General features: G+C 56.0%; 4 non-coding genes across 4 annotated transcripts; all 4 read left to right on the forward strand.

The window, feature by feature from the left end:
• Positions 1-464: 464 nt before the first annotated feature.
• On the forward strand, positions 465-583 carry LOC141266194 (5S ribosomal RNA). Its single transcript, XR_012320247.1, has one exon. It is a non-coding gene; the product is annotated as a 5S ribosomal RNA (ribosomal RNA).
• Positions 584-7,218: 6,635 nt separating this feature from the next.
• LOC141269374 (5S ribosomal RNA) lies at positions 7,219-7,337 on the forward strand. The gene has a single exon (XR_012321499.1). It is a non-coding gene; the product is annotated as a 5S ribosomal RNA (ribosomal RNA).
• A 1,706-nt stretch (positions 7,338-9,043) lies between these two features.
• Positions 9,044-9,162, forward strand: LOC141268591 (5S ribosomal RNA). Its single transcript, XR_012321421.1, has one exon. It is a non-coding gene; the product is annotated as a 5S ribosomal RNA (ribosomal RNA).
• Positions 9,163-10,845: 1,683 nt separating this feature from the next.
• On the forward strand, positions 10,846-10,964 carry LOC141270415 (5S ribosomal RNA). The gene has a single exon (XR_012321651.1). It is a non-coding gene; the product is annotated as a 5S ribosomal RNA (ribosomal RNA).
• Positions 10,965-12,500: the final 1,536 nt, after the last annotated feature.

Below are 12,500 nucleotides of genomic sequence, written 5' to 3' on the forward strand. Positions count from 1 at the left end.
ACGCATGGTGGCGGAAAAGCTGCAGGTGCAAATAGGGAATGTGGTCTCGTGCGAGCAACTTGTGCATGCTCGCTGTGTGTGAGTGTGCGCTTCCTAGGTACGGCGCGCTGCAGACAGTCAAAAGGGTTGCTCTCTTTCATTAAAAGTTAATCCCCGGCTGCAGGCTATTAGAAAGCAACTAACCGCGCTCTACTCACCCTACCCAGGTCTACCGGTGAGTCTCGCCGCTGCTCCCGGCCTGTGGCATTGGCCGCGACGCTGACGTTCCGTCGACAGCGCGGCAGCCGATCAGTGAGCTCAGCGGCTCTGAGCGGGGCGTTCTGTCTACAAGACATTTTTAAGGAGCCAGCAAAAAAGTGAAGAGAAAAGAAAGCACAAAAGCACCTTGTCTTACTAAGCACTGGAAAGGGCAGCCGGCAACCGGACGTCAAAGTGGAAAAGCAGCAAGTGAGAGGCTTGTCTCTGCCTATGGCCACACCACCCTGAACACGCCCGATCTTGTCTGATCTTGGAAGCTAAGCAGGGTTGGGCCTGGTTAGTACTTGGATGGGAGACCGCCTGGGAATACCAGGTGCTGTAGGCTTTTGCCTTTTCTTACTTCCACCAGCAGGGGTCACTCTCCTCTATGCCTTTTTTCCATTCCTTTTTTCACAAGCGCACACATGCTCCTTTCTTCTTTTCATTTGCTTTCTCTCTTGCGCTATTTAATCCTTGCAAAATACCAGCATCCTTCTCATCACCGTGGGCCTCCAGCATTGTTGCTTATTTACTTTTAATACTAGGCTTCTTTTCACCAGGACCAGCGACTCCCGCATGACTGGAGGCAACCACCGCTGACCTGGAGGCAACCACCGGTAACCTGGAGGCCAGTTTACAGCACAACCCAAGCAAAACACCTTTGCAGGCCACACGACCCCCCCGAAGAGCAGCTCAAATTCACTCGCAACCATCTCACCCTCTTCCTTCATTCACTCCTGGGCGTTTCGCTCCACCCCAAGTTGCGGGTCCAGCTTGCTCTTTCTGTCACATCCCCGCGATGAACGGTTTAGCCTGCAGGAGACCCTGCGCCGAGCCATTTTTAAACACATCTGATGCGGCAGGTGTTTCATTGCTCAACAAACAACACCTATAGGGACGGCACAGCCTATGCATCGGTCCTTCGGAGACCGCCCCAGAACGGCCAGAGTTCTTGTCCCCACGCGAGCCTGAGGAAGGCTGGCCAGGCGATGGGCCAAGCAGCGTCTACTGGCCATACCACCTTGGATACGTCCGATCTCGGAAGCAAAGCAGAGATGGGTTCGGAAATACTTGGTTGGGACACCTCCTGAGAACACCAGGTATTGTAGACAATTTTGATGACGTTTTGCCATCTTGCCCAGCTCGGCTAGTGACGCGCCCCCTGGGCCATATTCTTTAGGGGAATACCCGGAGCCGGATCAGATGGGAGTTGTAGTCTTCCGAGTGGCTATGACCCGGTCCGTGCCCAGGGTGTCAAACTCAGTTGTATGTGGCAGTCCTACAGATGTTATTAAGTTCTTAATGTCGACTACGCCACCCGTTGTATTGCGGTCACTATGGCCGCCGCTGCAGCAGGGTCCGCTGAGGCTGATGGTATTGGTGCAGCTTTTGATAGTATAACCCCCAACGGGTGGGGTATAGCCTCAGGGGGTCAGGTGCAGAGGATGGGGGTTGCGGTGGTGCAGCATAGATGTTAAATGAAGACAGAGTCGGGTTGTGCAGTTTAGGGTATTTACTCACTGCTGATGTTCCGGTCACTCCAGCTTCAAGTGACCACCCGAGCCGTGCTGCGTCCACCAGGTCCTGGATTCAGCAAACCCCCAAACAAGTCCGGAGCGTGACCCTGAGCTCTCCTTCTGTCCTTTCCTCTGGCCGTCCCCACTAGTGATCCACCTAGGTCCAGCTCCCTCGGGCCTTCTGTTGGGACACCCTTGGCCTTGGGTTCCCTGACCCTCCACGTGGTATGCCTTCGGGGTGGATGTAGTGGGTGGCCGTGGCAGACGCTGCCCACGGCCTCCGGTCTCTGGCTAGGGTGTGCTTTTGCCCCCACCAGTTTGGGATCCGGTACCCTATTGCCGACTCTTCACCCGGGGATTGAATTTGGGCTCTCAGAGTCCTCTCTTTGTCTCCTCTGGGTCTTTCCTTCTCTGCTCCACTCTCTCTCTCTCTGGGGCTTCTCTGCTCCTCTTCCTCTGCTCTGCTCTGACAGACTGACCCTGTTCTTTGATGGTGCCCACCTTATATACACCCTCTATGTGTGAGCTCAGGCGACCAGCACCCAATGAGCTCCTATCTTTACCCAGGCTGCTCCCCCTATCTGCCCCTACACTACTTGGGATGTTCCACCCCCCTCCCACTCCAGCCAGGAACAGACTCGGTCGTACCTGCACATTTCTAAGTGGGAGTACCGTCGGCCTGTTCCTCGGAAATGGGATGTATGTAGTGCATGCAGCCTACCGAGCTCAGGTCCACACTCCATCCTTACCCGGGAGTGGAATATCACACCTCTGGGTTGAGGTGCAATACCCCTGTAGCAGCCGAATCCTCAGGGTGCTACATTCCCCCCTGGTAAATCACAGCACGTCCTCGGGCTGTAAGAACAAAACACCACAAAACATACAAATTTTTGCATAAACATATAAAACATATAAAACAACATATATTAGCAGCATTATAAAACTTTTCATATAAAACATTCTCGTCGCCTCTGGCTCCTCCTCCGGTCACTGTGCAACGCGTGACCGGGTAAAGTGCGACAGTCTTTTCTTGAAAAATGGTTTTCCTATAAAACCGGTAGGGGGCGCTTTAGGAAGCGCAACTATATACAAAAGGGGTAGTGGCCGCTCTCAGTCCTCGGCCAGGTATTAGGGAGGAATGACCGCTCTCAGTCCTCGGTCAGTGGGATTTAAGGGAAATACGGGTAAACAGTTCACACTTGCTGGTCCCAACGGGGACTATATTAGCAACAGTTACAGTTCACTGTGCCCCGACGGGCAACTATATACAGCTTCTACTCCGCTGTACTCAACGACGACGTCCTCCTGCTCTTTCTTTGTGATTCACTTTAGCTTCAGACCCGTCCGGGTCCTCTTGTTCTTCCTCCTCACACCGCAGCTCTTCCTCCGTCAGGCGATGCACATGGAGGGCGTAGGGTCCTTTGGCACACTTGTGCCGGGTGAAGGTGACCTCGTCCCCTATGTAAAGGTCACGACCTCTGTGTCCCTCCGGTAGGTGGGACTCAACGTCTCTCCTGGTCACGAAGACGTCGCCTAGGGTGCGGTGGTCTCGGATGAAGCCCCACCCATGCTGCATGTTAAACTTTATCACAGTCCCGGTGGTGCGGGGACTATGCGCTGCACGGGGGTCTCTCCTGGCCCGGCTCTTCTGCTCCGCGCTCCTTATCTGAGCTTGCTGTTCCCGGACCCGCCTCTCTCTCCGCTCCCTCTCGAAGACCTCGAGTTGTTGGCGGCAGCACTCAGCACGCTTCGCTGCAGCTGCCCGAGTCTCCTGAGTGAACCCCATGAGATCTTCTCCGGTGGGGTCCCACTCAAACTGGGTCTCTTCTAGCGGGGGCGAGATCCTCTTTACGGGCTTTGGAGCCGGGATCAGGGGTGCACACATGGCCCCAGCCTTCCTCTGCCGTTCCAGTTCATGATATTCCTGGGGCCAGATGAAAGGCTGCCCATCCGGGCACGTGTGTTGGTTAAACAGGTCCTCTCCCAGATGCGGCACTTTTGGTCTTATGGGCGCGGTGGTGTTAGCGCCCGGGTTGCCCGGGCCTTGCGGCCAGGCCTGGGGTATCTGGAAGGTGAAGGGCACCGTAAGGACGGCGGCGCCCTGGGCTACTTGGCCCTGCGACCAGGCCGGTGGCTCCGCGGAGGTAGGGGGCGCTGTTGGTATTGCGGCGCCCGGGGGTACTAGGCCTTGCGACCAGGCTGGTGGTACTTCCTGCTTGGTCACGCTCGGGGTCGAGGCGTGTGACGTCACAGGGGTCGCGGCTCCCGTTTGAGGCCTAGTCTGCGGCGGTGACGTTGCAGCGACGGGCACGGCAGGATAGACTTCGGGCTCTGCGACGGGGAGCTGGGGCAGGTACGCGGTTTCCCGGTTTGGGGTATAGACGTCCCCTTTACCTGCCTCCACTCGTTCGGCTCCCTTCTCGGCGCCGTCTCCGGCCTTCAGTCCTCCCGCGCCATCCTCAGAAGCGGTCTGCCTCCTCGTCTCGGGTGGTGTGCTCCGCTGACAGGTCTCGGTCTGCTGGGCCATCTCACGGCTCCACTCCGCCAACGTCTCTCGCTGCACCCGGGCCATCCTCCTTGCGAGGCCCTCCAGAGCGGTCTGCGCACACTCCCGGTCTCGGGGGAGCTGTGCTAGGACCTCCACTAGGCCTAGTGGGGTCGTTGCTTCCAGCAGGCTCCTGACCAACGGGTCGGTGCTGCTCTGCTCTCCTTCTGTTGTCTCCAGCAGGCTCCTGGCCAGCGGGCCGGTGCTGCTCTGCTCTCCCTCCTCTGTTTCTAGCAGGCTCCTGGCCAACGGGCCGGTGCTGCTCTGCTTTCTCGCCATCTCCGGGTAAGCTCCTCCGATACTCTTCTCCAGGCTTCTTGCCTCCGGGTGCGCTCTCTCCAGACTGCTCCAGGCGACACCCATCTTTGCTCTCTTCTTCTCCGTCCTCCCACTTCGAGGGCGGTCCCGGGGCCACTTGGTGATTGTCAGCTCCAGGGGCAGTTCTTTCACGCTGACAGACACCTCTAGCATCACAGTCTCTGTTGGTGGGGGCGGTTTCCACTTTTGGCGCCATTTTCGGTCCTGGCCCACGATGGGAGGTGGCCTCTTGCCACCCTCTGGCACGCCCATAATGGCGTCCGCTCTTCCAAGGCGGGAAACCTTTGGAAATGGCGGGAATCGTCTCCCAGTGGCGGGAAACTCTGCAGATGGCGGGAAAAAGCTGTTAATGGCGGACAACCGGCGGGAATCGACCTGTGATGGAGTCCGATGGCGGGGACCCTCCGGAACCGGCAGGAGACTTCTTTTTGAGGTAAACTCGTTCTTTTCTTCAGGCACGCAGTACCCGGATGTTGCGGGCACGTAATCCTGCCGACTATGCCAAAGTTGACGCGCCCCCTGGGCCATATTCTTTAGGGGAATACCCGGAGCCGGATCAGATGGGAGTTGTAGTCTTCCGAGTGGCTATGACCCGGTCCGTGCCCAGGGTGTCAAACTCAGTTGTATGTGGCAGTCCTACAGATGTTATTAAGTTCTTAATGTCGACTACGCCACCCGTTGTATTGCGGTCACTATGGCCGCCGCTGCAGCAGGGTCCGCTGAGGCTGATGGTATTGGTGCAGCTTTTGATAGTATAACCCCCAACGGGTGGGGTATAGCCTCAGGGGGTCAGGTGCAGAGGATGGGGGTTGCGGTGGTGCAGCATAGATGTTAAATGAAGACAGAGTCGGGTTGTGCAGTTTAGGGTATTTACTCACTGCTGATGTTCCGGTCACTCCAGCTTCAAGTGACCACCCGAGCCGTGCTGCGTCCACCAGGTCCTGGATTCAGCAAACCCCCAAACAAGTCCGGAGCGTGACCCTGAGCTCTCCTTCTGTCCTTTCCTCTGGCCGTCCCCACTAGTGATCCACCTAGGTCCAGCTCCCTCGGGCCTTCTGTTGGGACACCCTTGGCCTTGGGTTCCCTGACCCTCCACGTGGTATGCCTTCGGGGTGGATGTAGTGGGTGGCCGTGGCAGACGCTGCCCACGGCCTCCGGTCTCTGGCTAGGGTGTGCTTTTGCCCCCACCAGTTTGGGATCCGGTACCCTATTGCCGACTCTTCACCCGGGGATTGAATTTGGGCTCTCAGAGTCCTCTCTTTGTCTCCTCTGGGTCTTTCCTTCTCTGCTCCACTCTCTCTCTCTCTGGGGCTTCTCTGCTCCTCTTCCTCTGCTCTGCTCTGACAGACTGACCCTGTTCTTTGATGGTGCCCACCTTATATACACCCTCTATGTGTGAGCTCAGGCGACCAGCACCCAATGAGCTCCTATCTTTACCCAGGCTGCTCCCCCTATCTGCCCCTACACTACTTGGGATGTTCCACCCCCCTCCCACTCCAGCCAGGAACAGACTCGGTCGTACCTGCACATTTCTAAGTGGGAGTACCGTCGGCCTGTTCCTCGGAAATGGGATGTATGTAGTGCATGCAGCCTACCGAGCTCAGGTCCACACTCCATCCTTACCCGGGAGTGGAATATCACACCTCTGGGTTGAGGTGCAATACCCCTGTAGCAGCCGAATCCTCAGGGTGCTACACTAGCATTGAGTGGCGCCTTGCTGGACACCGACCTTACGTAAAGTAGAGGCTGGAAGTCCCAAGCATCCCAAGCCCCCCAAGACCTCTAAGATAAGGACGCAACCCCGCCGCCTCTACCAGGCCTCACACCGAGCTCCTTGCCACGGCTAGGAGTGCTTATTGACCCCGCAGCCGGCCGTATGCAAATGATGGCGTTAAAAGCATCTCGCGCTGTGAAGGGGCCAGGCTTTCAGCAGCTGCCCAGGGGATGGTTTTAGAGGGCGACCGCCTAACGAGGGCCAGCAGAAGTAACGTCTTCTTCTTCAAAGAATCTTGTGTAACTAACCCAATCAGACAGCTGCCCAGGAGCTAACCTCAGTGCTAGGAAGGAGCGGGAGGGAATTGAGGGGGTGGTTCCTGCTAAGGCCCTGAAATAATAATAAGACAGGCAGGAGAGTCTGACGCATGGTGGCGGAAAAGCTGCAGGTGCAAATAGGGAATGTGGTCTCGTGCGAGCAACTTGTGCATGCTCGCTGTGTGTGAGTGTGCGCTTCCTAGGTACGGCGCGCTGCAGACAGTCAAAAGGGTTGCTCCCTTTCATTAAAAGTTAATCCCCGGCTGCAGGCTATTAGAAAGCAACTAACCGTGCTCTACTCACCCTACCCAGGTCTACCGGTGAGTCTCGCCGCTGCTCCCGGCCTGTGGCATTGGCCGCGACGCTGACGTTCCGTCGACAGCGCGGCAGCCGATCAGTGAGCTCAGCGGCTCTGAGCGGGGCGTTCTGTCTACAAGACCTTTTTAAGGAGCCAGCAAAAAAGTGAAGAGAAAAGAAAGCACAAAAGCACCTTGTCTTACTAAGCACTGGAAAGGGCAGCCGGCAACCGGACGTCAAAGTGGAAAAGCAGCAAGTGAGAGGCCTGTCTCTGCCTACGGCCACACCACCCTGAACACGCCCAATCTCGTCTGATCTCGGAAGCTAAGCAGGGTCGGGCCTGGTTAGTACTTGGATGGGAGACCGCCTGGGAATACCAGGTGCTGTAGGCTTTTGCCTTTTCTTACTTCCACCAGCAGGGGTCACTCTCCTCTATGCCTTTTTTCCATTCCTTTTTTCACAAGCGCACACATGCTCCTTTCTTCTTTTCATTTGCTTTCTCTCTTGCGCTATTTAATCCTTGCAAAATACCAGCATCCTTCTCATCACCGTGGGCCTCCAGCATTGTTGCTTATTTACTTTTAATACTAGGCTTCTTTTCACCAGGACCAGCGACTCCCGCATGACTGGAGGCAACCACCGCTGACCTGGAGGCAACCACCGGTAACCTGGAGGCCAGTTTACAGCACAACCCAAGCAAAACACCTTTGCAGGCCACACGACCCCCCCGAAGAGCAGCTCAAATTCACTCGCAACCATCTCACCCTCTTCCTTCATTCACTCCTGGGCGTTTCGCTCCACCCCAAGTTGCGGGTCCAGCTTGCTCTTTCTGTCACATCCCCGCGATGAATGGTTTAGCCTGCAGGAGACCCTGCGCCGAGCCATTTTTAAACACATCTGATGCGGCAGGTGTTTCATTGCTCAACAAACAACACCTATAGGGACGGCACAGCCTATGCATTGGTCCTTCGGAGACCGCCCCAGAACGGCCAGAGTTCTCGTCCCCACGTGAGCCTGAGGAAGGCTGGCCGGGCGATGGGCCAAGCAGCGTCTACTGGCCATACCACCTTGGATACGTCCGATCTCGGAAGCAAAGCAGAGATGGGTTCGGAAATACTTGGTTGGGACACCTCCTGAGAACACCAGGTATTGTAGACAATTTTGATGACGTTTTGCCATCTTGCCCAGCTCGGCTAGCATTGAGTGGCGCCTTGCTGGACACCGACCTTACGTAAAGTAGAGGCTGGAAGTCCCAAGCATCCCAAGCCCCCCAAGACCTCTAAGATAAGAACGCAACCCCGCCGCCTCTACCAGGCCTCACACCGAGCTCCTTGCCACGGCTAGGAGTGCTTATTGACCCCGCAGCCGGCCGTATGCAAATGATGGCGTTAAAAGCATCTCGCGCTGTGAAGGGGCCAGGCTTTCAGCAGCTGCCCAGGGGATGGTTTTAGAGGGCGACCGCCTAACGAGGGCCAGCAGAAGTAACGTCTTCTTCTTCAAAGAAGCTTGTGTAACTAACCCAATCAGACAGCTGCCCAGGAGCTAACCTCAGTGCTAGGAAGGAGCGGGAGAGAATTGAGGGGGTGGTTCCTGCTAAGGCCCTGAAATAATAATAAGACAGGCAGGAGAGTCTGACGCATGGTGGCGGAAAAGCTGCAGGTGCAAATAGGGAATGTGGTCTCGTGCGAGCAACTTGTGCATGCTCGCTGTGTGTGAGTGTGCGCTTCCTAGGTACGGTGCGCTGCAGACAGTCAAAAGGGTTGCTCCCTTTCATTAAAAGTTAATCCCCGGCTGCAGGCTATTAGAAAGCAACTAACCGCGCTCTACTCACCCTACCCAGGTCTACCGGTGAGTCTCGCCGCTGCTCCCGGCCTGTGGCATTGGCCGCGACGCTGACGTTCCGTCGACAGCGCGGCAGCCGATCAGTGAGCTCAGCGGCTCTGAGCGGGGCGTTCTGTCTACAAGACCTTTTTAAGGAGCCAGCAAAAAAGTGAAGAGAAAGGAAAGCACAAAAGCACCTTGTCTTACTCAGCACTGGAAAGGGCAGCCGGCAACCGGACGTCAAAGTGGAAAAGCAGCAAGTGAGAGGCCTGTCTCTGCCTACGGCCACACCACCCTGAACACGCCCGATCTTGTCTGATCTCGGAAGCTAAGCAGGGTCGGGCCTGGTTAGTACTTGGATGGGAGACCGCCTGGGAATACCAGGTGCTGTAGGCTTTTGCCTTTTCTTACTTCCACCAGCAGGGGTCACTCTCCTCTATGCCTTTTTTCCATTCCTTTTTTCACAAGCGCACACATGCTCCTTTCTTCTTTTCATTTGCTTTCTCTCTTGCGCTATTTAATCCTTGCAAAATACCAGCATCCTTCTCATCACCGTGGGCCTCCAGCATTGTTGCTTATTTACTTTTAATACTAGGCTTCTTTTCACCAGGACCAGCGACTCCCGCATGACTGGAGGCAACCACCGCTGACCTGGAGGCAACCACCGGTAACCTGGAGGCCAGTTTACAGCACAACCCAAGCAAAACACCTTTGCAGGCCACACGACCCCCCCGAAGAGCAGCTCAAATTCACTCGCAACCATCTCACCCTCTTCCTTCATTCACTCCTGGGCGTTTCGCTCCACCCCAAGTTGCGGGTCCAGCTTGCTCTTTCTGTCACATCCCCGCGATGAACGGTTTAGCCTGCAGGAGACCCTGCGCCGAGCCATTTTTAAACACATCTGATGCGGCAGGTGTTTCATTGCTCAACAAACAACACCTATAGGGACGGCACAGCCTATGCATCGGTCCTTCGGAGACCGCCCCAGAACGGCCAGAGTTCTCGTCCCCACGCGAGCCTGAGGAAGGCTGGCCGGGCGATGGGCCAAGCAGCGTCTACTGGCCATACCACCTTGGATACGTCCGATCTCGGAAGCAAAGCAGAGATGGGTTCGGAAATACTTGGTTGGGACACCTCCTGAGAACACCAGGTATTGTAGACAATTTTGATGACGTTTTGCCATCTTGCCCAGCTCGGCTAGCATTGAGTGGCGCCTTGCTGGACACCGACCTTACGTAAAGTAGAGGCTGGAAGTCCCAAGCATCCCAAGCCCCCCAAGACCTCTAAGATAAGGACGCAACCCCGCCGCCTCTACCAGGCCTCACACCGAGCTCCTTGCCACGGCTAGGAGTGCTTATTGACCCCGCAGCCGGCCGTATGCAAATGATGGCGTTAAAAGCATCTCGCGCTGTGAAGGGGCCAGGCTTTCAGCAGCTGCCCAGGGGATGGTTTTAGAGGGCGACCGCCTAACGAGGGCCAGCAGAAGTAACGTCTTCTTCTTCAAAGAATCTTGTGTAACTAACCCAATCAGACAGCTGCCCAGGAGCTAACCTCAGTGCTAGGAAGGAGCGGGAGGGAATTGAGGGGGTGGTTCCTGCTAAGGCCCTGAAATAATAATAAGACAGGCAGGAGAGTCTGACGCATGGTGGCGGAAAAGCTGCAGGTGCAAATAGGGAATGTGGTCTCGTGCGAGCAACTTGTGCATGCTCGCTGTGTGTGAGTGTGCGCTTCCTAGGTACGGCGCGCTGCAGACAGTCAAAAGGGTTGCTCCCTTTCATTAAAAGTTAATCCCCGGCTGCAGGCTATTAGAAAGCAACTAACCGCGCTCTACTCACCCTACCCAGGTCTACCGGTGAGTCTCGCCGCTGCTCCCGGCCTGTGGCATTGGCCGCGACGCTGACGTTCCGTCGACAGCGCGGCAGCCGATCAGTGAGCTCAGCGGCTCTGAGCGGGGCGTTCTGTCTACAAGACCTTTTTAAGGAGCCAGCAAAAAAGTGAAGAGAAAGGAAAGCACAAAAGCACCTTGTCTTACTAAGCACTGGAAAGGGCAGCCGGCAACCAAGTGAGAGGCCTGTCTCTGCCTACGGCCACACCACCCTGAACACACCTGATCTTGTCTGATCTTGGAAGCTAAGCAGGGTTGGGCCTGGTTAGTACTTGGATGGGAGACCGCCTGGGAATACCAGGTGCTGTAGGCTTTTGCCTTTTCTTACTTCCACCAGCAGGGGTCACTCTCCTCTTTGCCTTTTTTCCATTCCTTTTTTCACAAGCGCACACATGCTCCTTTCTGCTTTTCATTTGCTTTCTCTCTTGCGCTATTTAATCCTTGCAAAATACCAGCATCCTTCTCATCACCGTGGGCCTCCAGCATTGTTGCTTATTTACTTTTAATACTAGGCTTCTTTTCACCAGGACCAGCGACTCCCGCATGACTGGAGGCAACCACCGCTGACCTGGAGGCAACCACCGGTAACCTGGAGGCCAGTTTACAGCACAACCCAAGCAAAACACCTTTGCAGGCCACACGACCCCCCCGAAGAGCAGCTCAAATTCACTCGCAACCATCTCACCCTCTTCCTTCATTCACTCCTGGGCGTTTCGCTCCACCCCAAGTTGCGGGTCCAGCTTGCTCTTTCTGTCACATCCACGCGATGAACAGTTTAGCCTGCAGGAGACCCTGCGCCGAGCCATTTTTAAACACATCTGATGCGGCAGGTGTTTCATTGCTCAACAAACAACACCTATAGGGACGGCACAGCCTATGCATCGGTCCTTCGGAGACCGCCCCAGAACGGCCAGAGTTCTCGTCCCCACGCGAGCCTGAGGAAGGCTGGCCGGGCGATGGGCCAAGCAGCGTCTACTGGCCATACCACCTTGGATACGTCCGATCTCGGAAGCAAAGCAGAGATGGGTTCGGAAATACTTGGTTGGGACACCTCCTGAGAACACCAGGTATTGTAGACAATTTTGATGACGTTTTGCCATCTTGCCCAGCTCGGCTAGCATTGAGTGGCGCCTTGCTGGACACCGACCTTACGTAAAGTAGAGGCTGGAAGTCCCAAGCATCCCAAGCCCCCCAAGACCTCTAAGATAAGGACGCAACCCCGCCGCCTCTACCAGGCCTCACACCGAGCTCCTTGCCACGGCTAGGAGTGCTTATTGACCCCGCAGCCGGCCGTATGCAAATGATGGCGTTAAAAGCATCTCGCGCTGTGAAGGGGCCAGGCTTTCAGCAGCTGCCCAGGGGATGGTTTTAGAGGGCGACCGCCTAACGAGGGCCAGCAGAAGTAACGTCTTCTTCTTCAAAGAATCTTGTGTAACTAACCCAATCAGACAGCTGCCCAGGAGCTAACCTCAGTGCTAGGAAGGAGCGGGAGGGAATTGAGGGGGTGGTTCCTGCTAAGGCCCTGAAATAATAATAAGACAGGCAGGAGAGTCTGACGCATGGTGGCGGAAAAGCTGCAGGTGCAAATAGGGAATGTGGTCTCGTGCGAGCAACTTGTGCATGCTCGCTGTGTGTGAGTGTGCGCTTCCTAGGTACGGCACGCTGCAGACAGTCAAAAGGGTTGCTCCCTTTCATTAAAAGTTAATCCCCGGCTGCAGGCTATTAGAAAGCAACTAACCGCGCTCTACTCACCCTACCCAGGTCTACCGGTGAGTCTCGCCGCTGCTCCCGGCCTGTGGCATTGGCCGCGACGCTGACGTTCCGTCGACAGCGCAGCAGCCGATCAGTG

This window comes from Phyllobates terribilis, unplaced genomic scaffold, assembly GCF_046119375.1.
Source record: "Phyllobates terribilis strain yellow unplaced genomic scaffold, ASM4611937v1 Scaffold_4__5_contigs__length_816908805, whole genome shotgun sequence".
NCBI lineage: Eukaryota > Metazoa > Chordata > Amphibia > Anura > Dendrobatidae > Phyllobates > Phyllobates terribilis.